Here is a 19,377-nt window from a genome sequence, read left to right as displayed (position 1 = left end):
AGTTACAAATAGTAAACAAAGCACTGAAAATCCAACAGAAACTGTAGCTCTCTGAATTATCAGTTTCTAAGCAAAATTTTCTGTCGGTCATTGGGCGTTCTGTGGGGCGATTAGCCACTAGTCCGGTACGTTTTTTTTACATATTCCTTTACGCCAGCATTGCTATAGGTTGTCTGGCAAGCTGTTTTCTGACTTGGTATGGAGGAACGGAATTCCAACCGCTTACATTGTAGGAGTAATATTCCTGATAATTCCACTTCACTTTATATCATGGGGGCTACAGCAACTTTAAGTTGTATGAATAGTTGTCACTCCAACAGGTGGTTATCACCATTATTGAATTGATTGATTTGTTATGGCTTAACGTCCTATAGCAGATATTTCATTCTTGGTGCAGGGAGAAAACGGTCATTGTCCAATCGAACAAAGCCTCCTTTGTATTAGTCCGACAGGCTGAGCTGGATTTTAAGCTTTATCTTGTCAGATCAGGGCCGTAGCCAGGCTTTCTGAAAGGGGGTGCGAACTGATCTCTGATAAGCAATTTTACTTGGTCATCTGATATGATTTATCTTTAACTAGGGGCTAAGATGTAAATCAATCCTTTTTTTCAAACGGGGGTACAATCGCACCCCTTGGTTACGGCCTTGCAGCTCACTTATGTAAGTCAGTAGGTAGGTATGCTACTCAGACACATTACTCCGACTCTGAGCCAACCAGTCGTCACTATATTTCCTTAAACACTGCGTGCATGTTACATTGTATAACAGTGAATATCTAAAGACTAAGTTACCATGCAAATGCGTCAATAAACTAACCTTGTACTCTGTCTTAAGTGTTTTAATTACGATGTCTGATATAATTACTCATATTTATGCATTTTTACATTGTAAAACATAATCTAACAATATTTTAAAGTTAAAATGGCATAATAGTGTATAATATGGTAAAAAAAAACACACAAAAAACGAAAAAAGAAACATTCTTGTTTTAGTTCTCAAAATAATATAAAATTTAATTTAAGAATGAAGAATGGTTTGTCTCTTTGTTTGTTTCTGTCTTTTGTTTGTTGTTTAAGTTAAGAGCACATGAACACACCAAGAAACATGATAAAAGTGATTTATGAAAATTTTTGAATAATTACACAGGTATTTTAGGAAATTTTCATTACAGCAAGTTTTTTTTTTTTCATATTTTAAAGAAAACAAAATTGATTTTTCACATTTGGGTCTCAAAGAACGAAAATTATAATATAGTGGTGCAAAAATGGTCAATTTCATTTTTTTTTTTTTTCTAAAGGCATTTTATTTTTTTTACTAGTATCTACTTAAAAAGTACAAAAACAATCCCAAATCAAATATTTGTTATCAATAATACGGAATTAAACCACCATATTGGCTTTCTTTTGATGATTCTTTGAAAACCCCCCATCACTCAGGGGGCGATCTAGTATCCTATTAGGATCAAATTATCTGATCTAATGAGTAAAAGACTGCACCCTGAGCCTTATTAGAACTAAGTAAACATTGTCAGCATCTAGAAATTCTCACCTAAACTATTAAAAGAACCAAAAAGGATAAATAGTAGCCCTTTTGAGACTAAAATCATACCAAATTTTGTTGCGGAACCATACAAGAAGAAGATTCAAATATGTTTACTGATGGTAATACTCCACACAACAAAGGCAAAACTGGTCTAGCAGGAAGCCACAAGGTTAGTAATGCTGGAAGGTTCAAGAAAGGTCATACTCCATGGTCGAAAGGTCTCGTTTTTGAGAATGCAGTTTCATCAGATGAAGAAGAGTCAAAAGCTTACATCCGAATGAATCTGCAAGATCACCAACAAGACGACATCAAAGCTGATTCCGTATCCAGGACTGACAGCTCACAGGTGGTAAAAGAAGATGGAAGTGGTGTGATTAAATCCAGTATGATCCTGCGGCCACGGTTCCTGAAAGCAGACAAAGAAAAGGTGACATCAAATAGTTTTCATATTATTGAGAGTGAAAAGATGTTTGACATGTTCAACTTGGCGTACCAACAGCACAGGGAAACACCAAAAACTTGCAAGAGGCCATGGAGGGAGCCACATAGTGACAGAAAATGGGATGCCTGTATCATGTACAGAGTTCGGTGTGCAAACTCTTGGTTTGCGACTCCAACACTAGCAAAGTTATTCTCAGAAGTTGAAAACAACAAGCCAGGGCCAAATCCAGCCGGTACTAACATTGCACTAGTTTCAGCAGGACTAGATAGTCCAATAGGAAGCACCAACACCCAGGAGATTTTAGCGTGTGTAAGTGTTCCACCTCCATGCAAGAGTGGTATGCAGAGAAACACCGACCGAAGTTATGGTACAGCAGAACAAGGATGACATGAAAGATAAGGTTGAACAAGTGAAGGCATACAACAAAAAAAAGGGACAACCAGAAAATGTGATAGATGTGACCTTAGATAGCAGGTACCCAACTGCAACAAGGTCCAGCAGGAAGAAACCAGGGTTAAATGCATCACAGGCAGGCACAGATGCTTGCGATTGAACAAAATACTCCATGGAGGTTTGTAGTCGCAGCATCTTCACGAAACCAGCTATGTTGGAAGGGAGCTTGGCTCAGAGGAAAGGGATTTGATGCAGAGTGTCCAGGCCATGAAGGATGTACTGCTACCCTTCATAGAACTATACCAATATCAGAATATGCCATGGGAAAAGAAATTGGAAATCAGCTTGCACTGCAAGGTATGCTTATCCGTTATGCCACAACAGATGGAGATGCACGTTCCGCTAAAGGAATAGAAGATGCCATACATGTACTGTATCCTATGTGGGAAGTGCAGAGACTGGCTGACCCAGTACATCTAAGCCAACATCAATTCCGAGCGGGAATGCAAGCTGAGTTTAGTGAGACCATGTTTCATGGACAAACTAAAGAAGAGAACAAAGACTTGAGAAAAATGTTTAGCCTGGACTTGAAGTGTCGCAGTTCCATGATACTGAACCATGTAATGAATGAATATAACAAGGACACAGAAAAAGTATGTAAAAAATTACCTACCATCCTTTCAACTAGTCAAGTGTATTGGTTGAGACTGTTCATCTTGCTTTAAGGAGTCTGTGGTATGCAAAGGTACAGTCAATGATAACTGGTGGACCAGATCCTTTTACCTAAGCACTTACAACATCACTGTGCTGAAAATAGATGAAATTGATGAAATTATACTGCTAGAACTAGTGAGGAAGCAGTCAATAAAATGAGAATGTTCCACACAACAAATAAAAATGAAGGAGTTCATCGTGCATTGAGTGTGAGTTTACCAAAAAATGTAACTCATGGAAAAAACATGGAAGGCAGACTTCATTCTGCAATACACAGGACCAACAACAGACCTGGTACATCAGCCAAGATGAAAAGCAAAGAGTTGAACATTAAAGTGTCTGAAGACTGTGAGAACTTCTTTGATAAAATGGACAGAGAGTATACTTACAAAAGGACTTATGAGCAGAAACCTGAAGTAAAGAGAAGAAGGTTACAACAGGCAGCTGTCAGACTGGAGGAACACAAGATTCATAAAGAGCTCCACAAAAAGAGACCAGACTATGTAAAAGGGCAACTAGATCCTGTACCAGATGAGCTGATGCATGATGCATACTGCAAGAAGAAGATGCCTAAGTAAAAGACAGACAGCTTAAAAAAATCAAAGGTCCTTTTAAGGACCACCCAAATCTTTCAAAAAGATTTCTTATATTGATACGAATAAAATGAAATTTAATGAATAAATGAACACTTTCCCCTGCCCATTTTCTTTTAAATCCATTAAAATACCTAAATTATTATCTGGCATCTTAAGGTGCACTAAACAGGGCGGAAAAAGGGCAATGTGACCTATACATTCCCCTTTCGACACACATGTTTGCCTACTGTTGTTGAAACCATGTGGTTCCAACACCAGATGGGCTACATTTATGCATTTGGTATTGTGGCACAGGTGTGATACATCAACAGCTGCTAACTGTGCAGCCCTATGCTGTATCATGTATGCAAGCTTGTGCACATATAATAATTTCCACCCAATGGCACCAGGAAATCTACAATTTATGACCTCATATTTGCTATTTGGTGTACATAACCCTTTCCAAATAAAACTCTCTCCATTTAGCCCAAGGGCACATTTTTCCTCTAGCTTTTGATGGTACTTCTGAAAAAAGGCATCCATTTTGTAAAGTTACTTTTTCAAGCAAGATTGAGTAGGAATATTTCTCAAAAAGAGGATTTGGTACCCCTCAAAACCACAAAAAAAAGTCCAAATTTGAGATATCCAACCCCTATCTTTTGAAAAATGGCTAAATTATGCAAAATTTTCTCAAAATATAGTAAATTTGATATATTTCAATAGTACTGTACCTCTACTACACATATGAAACATAAAAATACTCACCAATACGAAAATGTAGCCATATCAGCTGTTTAGTATGCAAACATACCTCTCTATTAGATGCGCTGAAGTTAAAATATTGTTATAAAAAACCATCTTCTGTTATTTCATCATATTTCTTATCATTCTGCAAAGTTTCGATCAAATCGATCCATTATCATGTCCACAAACCAGCTTCAAAGACAGCTACCCAAAACTGTTTTCAGCTCTTCTTTCTTATCTGAAAAATTCAAAAAGTTAGATATGACCACTTTTATCAATATTGCAATAACTTTTTTACTTTTTGAGATATTTTCACAAACTAAAGTGTTTTTTTTTCTTGGATAATTATAGTATTTGAATTACAAATTTTCTTTTATCAAAATAGTTTTAAAGTGGTTTAATTTTTTTTTTCCAATTCCAAATATGGAAAAAAATAGAAATGAATCAAATGAACATAAAATTAAAAATACTTCTACTTCATCAAAAAAATAGAAAAAAAATATTATAAATTACTTTAATGATTCAGAAAACAGCCCCAATTTACAGATTCTTGATAAGATGAAAAGTATTTGTGTAAATAATTATTTTCTACAGGTGCCGATATTGACCAATAATCTAAAGGCTCAGGGTTGCATACTCATACATAAAGTTCTTTAGATAAGAAAATTTTTGAATAATTACACAGGTATTTTAGAAAATTTTCATCACAGCAAGTTTTTTTCTTCACATTTTAAAGAAAACAAAATTGATTTATCACATTTGGGTCTCAAAGAACGAAAATTATAATATAGTGGTGCAAAAATGGTCAATTTCATTTTTTTTTTTCTAAAGGCATTTTATTTTTTTTACTAGTATCGACTTAAAAAGTACAAAAACAATCCCAAATCAAGTATTTGTTATCAATAATACGGAATTAAACCACCATATTGGCTTTCTTTTGATGATTCTTTGAAAACCCCCCATCACTCAGGGGGCGATCTAGTATCCTATTAGGATCAAATTATCTGATCTAATGAGTAAAAGACTGCACCCTGAGCCTTATTAGAACTAAGTAAACATTGTCAGCATCTAGAAATTCTCACCTAAACTATCAAAAGAACCAAAAAGGATAAATAGTAGCCCTTTTGAGACTAAAATCATACCAAATTTTGTTGCGGAACCATACAAGAAGAAGATTCAAATATGTTTACTGATGGTAATACTCCACACAACAAAGGCAAAACTGGTCTAGCAGGAAGCCACAAGGTTAGTAATGCTGGAAGGTTCAAGAAAGGTCATACTCCATGGTCGAAAGGTCTCGCTTTTGAGAATGCAGTTTCATCAGATGAAGAAGAGTCAAAAGCTTACATCCGAATGAATCTGCAAGATCACCAACAAGACGACATCAAAGCTGATTCCGTATCCAGGACTGACAGCTCACAGGTGGTAAAAGAAGATGGAAGTGGTGTGATTAAATCCAGTATGATCCTGCGGCCACGGTTCCTGAAAGCAGACAAAGAAAAGGTGACATCAAATAGTTCTCATATTATTGAGAGTGAAAAGATGTTTGACATGTTCAACTTGGCGTACCAACAGCACAGGGAAACACCAAAAACTTGCAAGAGGCCATGGATGGAGTCACATAGTGACAGAAAATGGGATGCCTGTATCATGTACAGAGTTCTGTGTGCAAACTCTTGGTTTGCGACTCCAACACTAGCAAAGTTGTACTCAGAAGTTGAAAACAACAAGCCAGGGCCAAATCCAGCCGGTACTAACATTGCACTAGTTTCAGCAGGACTAGATAGTCCAATAGGAAGCACCAAGACCCAGGAGATTTTAGCGTGTGTAAGTGTTCCACCTCCATGCAAGAGTGGTATGCAGAGAAACACCGACCGAAGTTATGGTAAAGCAGAACAAGGACGACATGAAAGATAAGGTTGAACAAGTGAAGGCATACAACAAAAAAAAGGGACAACCAGAAAATGTGATGGATGTGACCTTAGATGGCAGGTACCCAACTGCAACAAGGTCCAGCAGGAAGAAACCAGGGTTAAATGCATCACAGGCAGGTACAGATGCTTGCGATTGAACAAAATACTCCATGGAAGTTTGTAGTCGCAGCATCTTCACGAAACCAGCTATGTTGGAAGGGAGCTTGGCTCAGAGGAAAGGGATTTGATGCAGAGTGCCCAGGCCATGAAGGATGTACTGCTACCCTTCATAGAACTATACCAATATCAGAATATGCCATGGGAAAAGAAATTGGAAATCAGCTTGCACTGCAAGGTATGCTTATCCGTTATGCCACAACAGATGGAGATGCACGTTCCGCTAAAGGAGTAGAAGATGCCATACATGTACTGCATCCTATGTGGGAAGTGCAGAGACTGGCTGACCCAGTACATCTAAGCCAACATCAATTCCGAGCAGGAATGCAAGCTGAGTTTAGTGAGACCATGTTTCATGGACAAACTAAAGAAGAGAACAAAGACTTGAGGAAAATGTTAAGCCTAGACTTGAAGTGTCGCAGTTCCATGATACTGAACCAGTTAATGAATGAATATAACAAGGACACAGAAAAAGTATGTAAAAAATTACCTACCATCCTTTCAACTACAGTCAAGTGTTATGGTGGAGACTGTTCATCTTGCTTTAAGGAGTCTGTGGTATGCAAAGGTACAGTCAGTGATAACTGGTGGACCAGATCCTTTTACCTAAGCACTTACAACATCACTGTGCTGAAAATAGATGAAATTGATGAAATTATACTGCTAGAACTACTGAAAATGATACTTAGTGAGGAAGCAGTCAATAGCATGAGAATGTTCCACACAACAAATAAAAATGAAGAAGTTCATAGTGCATTGATTGTGAGTTTACCAAAAAATGTAACTCATGGAAAAAACATGGAAGGCAGACTTCATTCTGCAATACACAGGACCAACAACAGACCTGGTACATCAGCCAAGATGAAAAGCAAAGAGTTGAACATTAAAGTATCTGAAGACTGTGAGACCTTCTTTGATAAAATGGACAGAGAGTATACTTACAAAAGGACTTATGAGCAGAAACCTGAAGTAAAGACAAGAAGGTTACAACAGGCAGCTGTCAGACTGGAGGAACACAAGATTCATAAAGAGCTCCACAAAAAGAGACCAGACTATGTAAAAGGGCAACTAGATCCTGTACCAGATGAGCTGATGCATGATGCATACTGCAAGAAGAAGATGCCTAAGTAAAAGACAGACAGCTTAAAAAAATCAAAGGTCCTTTTAAGGACCACCCAAATCTTTCAAAAAGATTTCTTATATTGATACGAATAAAATGAAATTTAATGAATAAATGAACACTTTCCCCTGCCCATTTTCTTTTAAATCCATTAAAATACCTAAATTATTATCTGGCATCTTAAGGTGCACTAAACAGGGCGGAAAAAGGGCAATGTGACCTATACATTCCCCTTTCGACACACATGTTTGCCTACTGTTGTTGAAACCATGTGGTTCCAACACCAGATGGGCTACATTTATGCATTTGGTATTGTGGCACAGGTGTGATACATCAACAGCTGCTAACTGTGCAGTCCTATGCTGCATCATGTATGCAAGCCTGTGCACATATAATAATTTCCACCCAATGGCACCAGGAAATCTACAATTTATGACCCCATAATTGCCATTTGGTGTACATGACCCTGTCCAAATAAAACACTCTCCATTTAGCCCAAGGGCACATTTTTCCTCTAGCTTTTGATGGTACTTCTGAAAAAAGGCATCCATTTTGTAAAGTTACTTTTTCAAGCAAGATTGAGTAGGAATATTTCTCAAAAAGAGGATTTGGTACCCCTCAAAACCACAAAAAATGTCCAAATTTGAGATATACAACCCCTATCTTTTGAAAAATTGCTAAATTATGCAAAATTTTCTCAAAATATAGTAAATTTGATATATTTCAATAGTACTGTACCTCTACTACACATATGAAACATAAAAATACTCACAATATGTGTAATGTAAAATTGTCACTAAATTTCCCAATAAAAAGGGAGAGGGCAATTTTTAAAAATGGTAACAAATTTAACAGAAAGTAAGATGTACCATATAAATTTGGCAAGGAGTCTTGGGGCCACTGAAGGCCCCTAGTGGATCCAGGACAATGCCTTGGTGGGGGGGCCGGGGACCAAGCCCCCTGGAAGCTCCTGGATATTAGCCATTTTGAGATTTAAATTTTGACTTGAAAATATGGGATTAAGTCTGCAATATTTGCTTCAATATGTGAATTTGAAATCAAGATATATCATATATGATGAATCAGAACTGATTTAGTCTCAAAACCCTGAAATCTAGGAGCTCCCCTTGATTCCCACCAGATCCATTTCCAGACTAATGCTGTTAAACTTTGTTGACTGTTTATTTTTTTATTTTGATAAATGTCATATTTTGTTCTTAGGCTTTTATTTACTTGTTACAAAATTTGAACACTAACACATGGAAATGAAAGCATAAGAACAAAACTAAACATTTATTAAATGAAATTCCATAACATGTGGTGGTTCCTAGTGCTGATTAAATAATTATCATAATGAAACTTTTTCTTGTTTATTGCCTAATTATTACTGTGACATGTAGAGCAACTGCATGTGTATGGCAAGCCAAAGTGGACAAAAATCAATATTTTGTAATATTAGAAAATGAATTTTTAATATTACAAAATCATTTTTTTAATATTATTACAAAAGATTTTTTAATATTAGAAAACATCACACAGTTTGTAATATTACAAATTGAATATGTAATATTAGAAAATGAGTTTGTAATATTAGAAAATTAATTTGTAATATTAGAAAATCACTTTGTAATATTGCAAAATCAGTCACATTTTTTAATATTACAAAATGATTTTCTAATATCAAAAAATGGTACATGTAATTGAATACATCAAATCCATTTTGTAATACTAGAAAATCAATTTCTAACATTAAATGATCATTTTTTAATATTTGTAATAGAACGGAGCAGGAACAATTTTTAAAACTAGAATCTAACAGAATATTTCAAAATTCCGCTGAAAAATTACGTGCCCGCTACCATTCCAAAAGTAACAAGCTCTGCCTACTCTCTATTACAGTTCAAAATGTCAACAAAACAGGGTCTCTCGTGGAAAATTATCGAAAATTCAATAATAAATGTAATTTTTGGAGAAAATTTGGTATCAGCATACAGGAAAATGATTCCGGAATCGAACTAGGTAGGTGTGACATGCAGAAATTCAACTTGAAAGTCGTTACAAGCGGTCGAAGGGCGATACTCCGCGGTACCGCTAAATCTCCAACTTTTTGTATGGCACAACGTTCTGACCCCAACCCGACATATCAATATCCAAATAAAAAAGAGGAGGGTTGCAGGGTCAGCGGAAATTCAGACTATATAAGGTAGTACAATACAGTTAGGTCATTTCTGAAATATGGTCTCATTTTGTTGAAATAAAGCTGTTTTGAGGCAGCCCACACAGAAATTTCTAGTGCTTTGTCATAAAAAAAAGTGCATATTTTTTAAATCCTTGGTGTGTGGAGGTTCAAGTCATTTATAAATAATTTAGTGATTATTCTTATAAAATCCAGTAGCCATGGTAACATATTGAAAAAAATATTACCTGGTTTTAGTACAAATCAGGGGCACCTTTCCAAAACTAACAGCCAAATACTATGTTTTATAAAATATCAGGCACTTAGACACTACCACAGGATGGAAGCATGCATGGAGTAGGTGAAAAAAGATAAAATAATAAGACCCTTTTTGATTCATTCTCTCATAATTTTAGTCCCAAAAGTTCGTGCGAAATCAGCCATCTGATGCTGAGGAGAGAACCTAATACGGCAGGAGACTGAAACATTCCGGATACCATTTTTCATTTAAATTACATCTGTTTACCATAACATATATTACATCTGTCTATGTATAAATGCTTATTTACATTTAAACAATATATCCACCAAATTTCAACTTTTAATTTTAAGTTTTACAAAATTTGACCGGGGTAACTTGGTGTGCAACCCAGTGCGCCTTAATGTAACTGTATAGTGCACCCTTAGCGATTAGATTCTCACACGGATCTCGACGAAGACACCAATAGATATAAACAATAATAAAGACTAAAGATCACAATTTTGGAGACATACCCGTAGCCTACAGACGGAACAATCTTAGATACCTATTTACTAGAATTTTCCTCATGATTTTTTTTGCTTTTATTTTATTTTGCCGGTACCAGACGCTAACGTAGACAGGTAAAAGTAGAGGGTACTGGCTCTTAATGAAAGCACTGTATCATAAAAAAATAAACTGTTATCACAGAATTATATATCGCTTTCCCTCTTGGTCGATATAAGTTTTAAAATTATTTCTAGCAATTTTGATTTTAATTTGCCCTAAATTGAATAAATAATACAATAACTTTAATCTTTAAAAATATCATTGACCTTCATGTTAAACTGACCTAATCAGTAAACTTAACGTTAACATTCAATTTTCAAAGTCAATAGACACCTTGTGTCACCTTATTTTTATTTGCTTAATTGATATAACATTATGAGAAGTGGTTGCATTAAAAAAAGCCAACATTAAATGAACTTTCACTTCAGTAACAAATTACCTTAGTTCATAAAATTTAGAATTTAACCATTGCATGGATGTCAATTTCCACATAAAACATGACAAGTAAAACTCACAGTCTATGGACACAATACCTCACAAATCATGGACACTTCCTTATGTTCACTTTACAATATAAATGTATGTATATCTAGTAGTATCTGAACTTGCAGTTCATGGACAGGTGAACTCACAGTCTATGGACACAATACCTCACATATCATGGACACTTCATTATGTTCACTTTACAATACAAATGCATGTGTATCTAGCAATAAAAATTTATGTATATCTAGTCAGGGATGTCATTAGAAGGCAGCAACCGGTGAAATTGGCCAACAACATGCTCAACTAGCACCGGCTACTTGAAATAAAAAATTTGTGAAATGTCGATAAATAAATTTCCAATTGAAGTATGTTCATCTAGTTCTACGCATCCTCCATTAATTACAAATTATCAATGATTGTTCGTTTACCTAATTTGTCAGATCGTCGATTTCCCTTACATCTAAATATAGTTCATTTGTCTTCTTTTAGGAGAATTTATTTCAATTGGCCAATCAAAATGCGTATATCTTGCCGAAAATGCAATCGGCAATACTCACAGTCTATGGATACAGACCTCATAAATCATGGACATTTACTCTGTGTCATTACAAATCAACTGTATGTAAAAGTATCTGCATGCACAATCTTCTGACACCGTTAAACTCAGTCAATGGACACAAAACGTGGACATTTAATCTGTTTCCATTACAATTCAACTGTACCTATGTGATTTTCCTACCCTTTTGAATTTGGAAAAATGTCCCGTAACATTTGACTGGGGAATCAAAACACTACTTTCAAGAATCTTTTACTTAAAGTTTTAGTGATAATTGAAATTATATCATCAATTTACTATGAAGTTTTCATTTTCCATATCCCTAAGAAGGATAATTCTAATTTGTGACTATAAAATCAGAGCATCTTTCAACAAATAAGGTTAACGAAAAAAGGCAAATAAAGATTTTACTTCAGCTGTAATAGTTAGGAAAATCATGACTGCAATTGGAAAATTTTCTAACCTTTTACCATTGGGACAGGGGCCCATATTTGGCCCTAAAATAAGGCTGGGAAAATTGCTTTTTAAGTATCTGAGCTAAAAGCATATATATGGACAACATAAAACTTTGGAAATCATTGACAAGTAAACTCACAGTCAATGGACACGGATGCTTACTCTCAAATTACCATTCAACTCTTAACTCACAATCTATGGACATCATAGAACTTCATATAATATGGACAAGTAAACTCATAGTCAATGGACATCAGACCTCATAAAACAATGACTCTTACTCGGTTTCCATTACGATATTAATACATGCACATGAAGACCTAGATAGATTTTTAAATTTCCTGTTTTCCTCATGGATGGAGTGTGGTCTCTCTGACACTTACCCCATATCTTTTCATTTTCATATTGTGAAAAAATATCAAATTTATTTGTACAAACTTTAGAAAACAGTATAATAGCAAGGCTCTGCAGAGTGCAATTACCAGTTTTGCAACAAGTACAAATGAATTTGCTATTTTCCAGCAATATACATTGTACATGTGTACATGTATTGTTTTTATCCTACAATTCCTTAATGATGTGTATATGATCAATTTAAATTCAAATTGTTACAAAAGTTCGAAGAATTGAGTTTCTTGAAAAACACCAATGTATTTGGAGACACCTTTCCAATTTTTTTTGCCGAAGCTTTATTATCGGCCTGATCTTAATGCATTAGGATAACAGGACAAGTTATTCGTCTATTATATGAATAAAGCTTTAATATATTTGACAACTGTATTGGTATGATAAAACAGTTGATTGCAACAAGTTTTTATATTGCAACTAGTAATTTTTATTTCCTGAAGATACAGTGAAAAAAGATAGTATGTGTATTGTCAGTTTCATCATGAATTACTTTTTTGAAAGTTTAATACTTTGAAATTAGCTGTCATTGTATAGTCAATGTAAGATCAAAGACTTGAAATATGCTTTCTGTATTCAGCATGAAACAGGCCATTTCCAAGATTCTAAGCCTCATACAAAAAAACCTTATATTTTCTGATATAGACCTAATATTGTACATATATATATATATATATATATATGTATGTATATCTTAAAGTAATAATCTTTTTGCTATAGCTTTCCATCATTCTATTTGCAAAGAAAATATGTTATTTACCTGATCGCAAATGAATTCCATTTAGACAACAAAATGATGTCACAGAAACCACATCTTCAAGTTTTTCAAATTTAACTCCAAAATAGTCTCGATAATCTCTCATTTCCATCAACAGTTTGCCAGTGATGTTTTTACACAACAGGAAAGACAAAACTTGGATAAAAGCCTGATGTGACTGAAAATAGACCTGCCACTTGAGTAACATAATTAAAATTATGTCACATTTCCTGTCCTGTCCAAAAGCACATTATTACTCAAATGCTTCCCAATGATATGTGAGGTTGAAAGAAGTAAATTATGTGGTCAAATTAATGGACACAACATTTTCAGTTTTTGTTAATAAAAAAACTTACTCTTAATTGAAATAATTGTGTCCACTCTAAATACTGAATGAAATGGCAAGTTATTATTACTACTGTAGTGTTTAACAATATAACATAGTATTAAGATAAGCAATATGAATATGTAGGTTCACATTCACATGTCTCCTCCATTGTGTACATTAAAGTAAAGAGTTATTTCCTGTGTACATATGTAGTTAAGCTGTTAATTTTGGGACCCTTAACTACCTAAGGTTTAAGCTATAACAACTAAAGTCCAGGACATATCTTAAAAATTAATTAGTTCATACTTACATTTTCTTAATTGATGTTCATCATGGATTTTCTTGCCTTTTATAAAAACTTCTGCCAACCTGGAGTCTTCTGATGGTAAAGACAAGAGGAATTCCGAGTTAATCCTTTCTGAGTTGCTCCTAATTGAATTATGGTGAAAGGGAGACTATTCAATTTGAACAGTCTATGCAAGTCCATGGTCAATGGACATAATATAGTCTTTCGACTTAAGAGTTTTTTTTGACACAGTTCAAGTAACCACCTAGGCATTGTCTGGACAAATCATTTTGCAAGATTTATGAGCTTAGCTCATAATCCCTGGGAAGCTCATAATTCCTGTTCAGACAAACAAATAACCACATAAACCTCAATTCTTTAGCCATCTTGCCTTAAGGAGTCTGTGGTATGCAAAGGTACAGTCAGTGATAACTGGTGGACCAGATCCTTTTACCTAAGCACTTACAACATCACTGTGCTGAAAATAGATGAAATTGATGAAATTATACTGCTAGAACTACTGAAAATGATACTTAGTGAGGAAGCAGTCAATAGCATGAGAGTGTTCCACACAACAAATAAAAATGAAGTTCATCGTGCATTGAGTGTGAGTTTACCAAAAAATGTAACTCATGGAAAAAACATGGAAGGCAGACTTCATTCTGCAATACAAATGACCAACAACAGACCTGGTACATCAGCCATGATGAAAAGCAAAGAGTTGAACATTAAAGTGTCTGAAGACTGTGAGACCTTCTTTGATAAAATGAACAGAGAGTATATTAACAAAAGGACTCATGAGCAGAAACCTGAAGTAAAGACAAGGAGGTTATAACAGGCAGCTGTCAGACTGGAGGAACACAAGATTCATAAAGAGCTCCACAAAAAGAGACCAGACTATATAAAAGGGCAACTAGATCCTGTACCAGATGAGCTGATGCATGATGCATACTGCAAGAAGATGCCTAAGTAAAAGACAGACAGCTTAAAAAAATCAAAGGTCCTTTTAAGGACCACCCAAATCTTTCAAAAAGATTTCTTATATTGATACGAATAAAATGAAATTTAATGAGTGCACTAAACAGGGCGGAAAAGGGGCAATGTGACCTATACATTCCCCTTTCGACACACATGTTTGCCTACTGTTGTTGAAACCATGTGGTTCCAACACCAGATGGGCTACATTTATGCATTTGGTATTGTGGCACAGGTGTGATACATCAACAGCTACTAACTGTGCAGCCCTATGCTGTATCAAGTATGCAAGCCTGTGCACATATAATAATTTCCACCCAATGGCACCAGGAAATCTACAATTTATGACCTCATATTTGCCATTTGGTGTACATGACACTGTCCAAATAAAACACTCTCCATTAAGCCCAAGGGCACATTTTTCCTCTAGCTTTTGATAGTACTTCTGAAAAAAGGCATCCATTTTGTAAAATTACTTTTTCAAGCAAGATTGAGTAGGAATATTTCTCAAAAAGAGGATTTGGTACCCCTCAAAACCACAAAAAAAGTCCAAATTTGAGATATCCAACCCCTATGTTTTGAAAAATGGCTAAATTAGGCAAATTTTCCTCAAAATATAGTAAATTTGATATATTTCAATAGTACTGTACCTCTACTACACATATGAAACATAAAAATACTCACCAATACGAAAATGTAGCCATATCAGCTGTTTTTGTATGCAAACATACCTCTCTATTTGATGTGCTAAAGTTAAAATATTGTAATAAAAAAACATCTTCTGTTATTTCATCATATTTCCAATCATTCTGCAAAGTTTCGATCAAATCGGTCCATTATCATGTCCACAAACCAGCTTCAAAGACAGCTACCCAAAACTGTTTTCAGCTCTTCTTTCTTATCTGAAAAATTCAAAAAGTTAGATATGACCACTTTTATCAATATTGCAATAACTTTTTTACTTTTTGAGATATTTTCACAAACTAAAGTGTTTTTTTCTCTTGGATAATTATAGTATTTGAAGTACAAATTTTCTTTTATCAAAATAGTTTTAAAGTGGTTTAATTTTTTTTTTCAAATTCCAAATATGGAAAAAAAATAGAATTGAATCAAATGAACATAAAATTAAAAATACTTCTACTTCATCAAAAAAATAGAAAAAAAAATATTATAAATTACTTTAATGATTCAGAAAACAGCCCCAATTTACAGATTCTTGATAAGATGAAAAGTATTTGTGTAAATAATTATTTTCTACAGGTGCCGATATGACCAATAATCTAAAGACTCAGGGTTGCATACTCATACATAAAGTTCTTCAGATAAGAAAATTTTTGAATAATTACACAGGTATTTTAGGAAATTTTCATCACAGCAAGTTTTTTTCTTCACATTTTAAAGAAAACAAAATTGATTTATCACATTTGGGTCTCAAAGAACGAAAATTATAACATAGTCGTGCAAAAATGGTCAATTTCTTTTTTTTTTTTTCTAAAGGCATTTTATTTTTTTTACTAGTATCTACTTTAAAAGTACAAAAACAATCCCAAATCAAATATTTGTTATCAATAATACGGAATTAAACCACCATATTGGCTTTCTTTTGATGATTCTTTGAAAAGCCCCCCCTCACTCAGGGGGCGATCTAGTATCCTATTAGGATCAAATTATCTGATCTAATGAGTAAAAGACTGCACCCTGAGAGCCTTATTAGAACTAAGTAAACATTGTCAGCATCTAGAAATTCTCACCTAAACTATCAAAAGAACCAAAAAGTATAAATAGTAGCCCTTCTGAGACTAAAATCATACCAAATTTTGTTGCGGAACCATACAAGAAGAAGATTCAAATATGTTTACTGATGGTAATACTCCACACAACAAAGGCAAAACTGGTCTAGCAGGAAGCCACAAGGTTAGTAATGCTGGACGGTTCAAGAAAGGTCATACTCCATGGTCGAAAGGTCTCGCTTTTGAGAATGCAGTTTCATCAGATGAAGAAGAGTCAAAAGCTTACATCCGAATGAATCTGCAAGATCACCAACAAGACGACATCAAAGCTGATTCCGTATCCAGGACTGACAGCTCACAGGTGGTAAAAGAAGATGGAAGTGGTGTGATTAAATCCAGTATGATCCTGCGGCCACGGTTCCTGAAAGCAGACGAAGAAAAGGTGACATCAAATAATTCTCATATTATTGAGAGTGAAAAGATGTTTGACATGTTCAACTTGGTGTACCAACAGCACAGGGAAACACCATAAACTTGCAAGAGGCCATGGATGGAGCCACATAGTCAAAGAAAATGGGGTGCCTGTATCATGTACAGAGTTCGGTGTGCAAACTGTTGGTTTGCGACTCCAACACTAGCAAAGTTGTACTCAGAAGTTGAAAACAACAAGCCAAGGCCAAATCCAGCCGGTACTAACATTGCACTAGTTTCAGCAGGACTAGATAGTCCAATAGGAAGCACCAAGACCCAGGAGATTTAAGCGTGTGTAAGAGTTCCGCCTCCATGCAAGAGTGGTATGCAGAGAAACACCGACCGAAGTTATGGTAAAGCAGAACAAGGACGACACGAAAGATAAGGTTGAACAAGTGAAGGCATACAACAAAAAGAAGAGACAACCAGAAAATGTGATAGATGTGACCTTAGATGGCAGGTACCCAACTGCAACAAGGTCCAGCAGGAAGAAACCAGGGTTAAATGCATCACAGGCACAGATGCTTGCGATTGAACAAAATACTCCATGGAAGTTTGTATTCGCAGCATCTTCACTAAACCAGCTACGTTGGAAGGGAGCTTGGCTCAGAGGAAAGGGATTTGATGCAGAGTGCCCAGGCCATGAAGGCTGTACTGCTACCCTTCATAGAACTATACCAATATCAGAATATGCCATGGGAAAAGAAATTGGAAATCAGCTTGCACTGCAAGGTATGCTTATCCCTTATGCCACAACAGATGGAGATGCATGTTCCGCTAAAGGAGTAGAAGATGCCATACATGTACTGCATCCTATGTGGGAAGTGCAGAGACTGGCTGACCCAGTACATCTAAGCCAACATCAATTCCGAGCGGGAATGCAAGCTGAGTTTAGTGAGACCATGTTTCATGGACAAACTAAAGAAGAGAACAAAGACTTGAAGAAAATGTTTACCCTGGACTTGAAATGTCACAGTTCCATGATACTGAACCAGTTAATGAATGAATATAACAAGGACACAGAAAAAGTATGTAAAAAATGACCTACCATCCTTTCAACTACAGTCCAGTGTTATGGTGGAGACTATTCATCTTGCCTTAAGGAGTCTGTGGTATGCAAAGGTACAGTCAGTGCTAATTGGTGGACCAGATCCTTTTACCTAAGCACTTACAACATCACTGTGCTGAAAATAGATGAAATTAATGAAATTATACTGCTAGAACTACTGAAAATGATACTTAGTGAGGAAGCAGTCAATAGCATGAGAATGTTCCACACAACAAATAAAAATGAAGGAGTTCATCGTGCATTGAGTGTGAGTTTACCAAAAAATGTAACTCATGGAAAAAACATGGAAGGCAGACTTCATTCTGCAATACAAATGACCAACAACAGACCTGGTACATCAGCCAAGATGAAAAGCAAAGAGTTGAACATTAAAGTGTCTGAAGACTGTGAGACCTTCTTTGATAAAATGGACAGAGAGTATACTTACAAAAGGACAGCTGTCAGCTGTCAGATTGGAGGAACACAAGATTCATAAAGAGCTCCACAAAAAGAGACCAGACTATGTAAAAGGGCAACTAGATCCTGTACCAGATGAGCTGATGCATGATGCATACTGCAAGAAGAAGATGCCTAAGTAAAAGACAGACAGCTTAAAAAAAATCAAAGGTCCTTTTAAGGACCACCCAAATCTTTCAAAAAGATTTCTTATATTGATACGAATAAAATGAAATTTAATGAATAAATGAACACTTTCCCCTGCCCATTTTCTTTTAAATCCATTTAAACACCTAAATTATTATCTGGCATCTTAAGGTGCACTAAACAGGGTGGAAAAGGGGACATGTTTGCCTACTGTTGTGGAAACCATGTGGTTCCAACACCAGATGGGCTACATTTATGCATTTGGTATTGTGGCATAGGTGTGATACATCAACAGCTGCTAACTGTGCAGTCCTATGCTGTATCATGTATGCAAGCCTGTGCACATATAATTTCCACCAGTGCCTGAAATAGCCACTCGCCCACTCGCCAGTGGCGATTAAAACCTTATCTGGGCGATTGAAAAGTGCTAAAAGTAGATGAAAAGCTGGCCCAAAAAAAACTGTCTGGGCGATTGATAAAAAATCGTCAAAAAATAATTACTGCGGTTATTTTTCCAGTTGTTGGTATTTAGTCCTTTCGCATGGCATACCCAAAGTCTGATAAAACAGCCACGCTGATTGGTTTAAGAATAGAATTTAAACCAATGGGAACTCAGTTGATATAATTAATCAGAATACTTCGGATTTTATCGTAGCGATCGGGGTTTATCTTA

General features: G+C 35.4%; 2 long non-coding RNA genes across 3 annotated transcripts; both read right to left on the bottom strand.

The window, feature by feature from the left end:
- Positions 1-4,464: 4,464 nt before the first annotated feature.
- LOC148600033 (uncharacterized) lies at positions 4,465-14,422 on the bottom strand. Of its 2 annotated transcripts, XR_015918156.1 has the most exons (4): positions 13,902-14,422; positions 6,994-7,129; positions 5,757-5,891; positions 4,465-4,647 (listed from the first exon to the last, which is right to left on the bottom strand). It is a non-coding gene; the product is annotated as an uncharacterized LOC148600033 (long non-coding RNA). The 2 variants fall into 2 exon arrangements; XR_015918155.1 differs by lacking the exon at positions 13,902-14,422 and having other exon boundaries at positions 4,466-4,647; positions 6,994-7,242.
- A 513-nt stretch (positions 14,423-14,935) lies between these two features.
- On the bottom strand, positions 14,936-18,424 carry LOC148600032 (uncharacterized). The gene is made up of 3 exons (XR_015917947.1): positions 18,102-18,424; positions 16,869-17,003; positions 14,936-15,754 (listed from the first exon to the last, which is right to left on the bottom strand). It is a non-coding gene; the product is annotated as an uncharacterized LOC148600032 (long non-coding RNA).
- Between the last annotated feature and the right edge of the window lie 953 nt (positions 18,425-19,377).

This window comes from Perna viridis, chromosome 13, assembly GCF_037379345.1.
Source record: "Perna viridis isolate PV_CMFRI_1.1 ecotype Kerala chromosome 13, ASM3737934v1, whole genome shotgun sequence".
In the NCBI taxonomy this organism is placed as follows: domain Eukaryota; kingdom Metazoa; phylum Mollusca; class Bivalvia; order Mytilida; family Mytilidae; genus Perna; species Perna viridis.
This window is presented reverse-complemented; position numbering and strand designations above follow the sequence as displayed.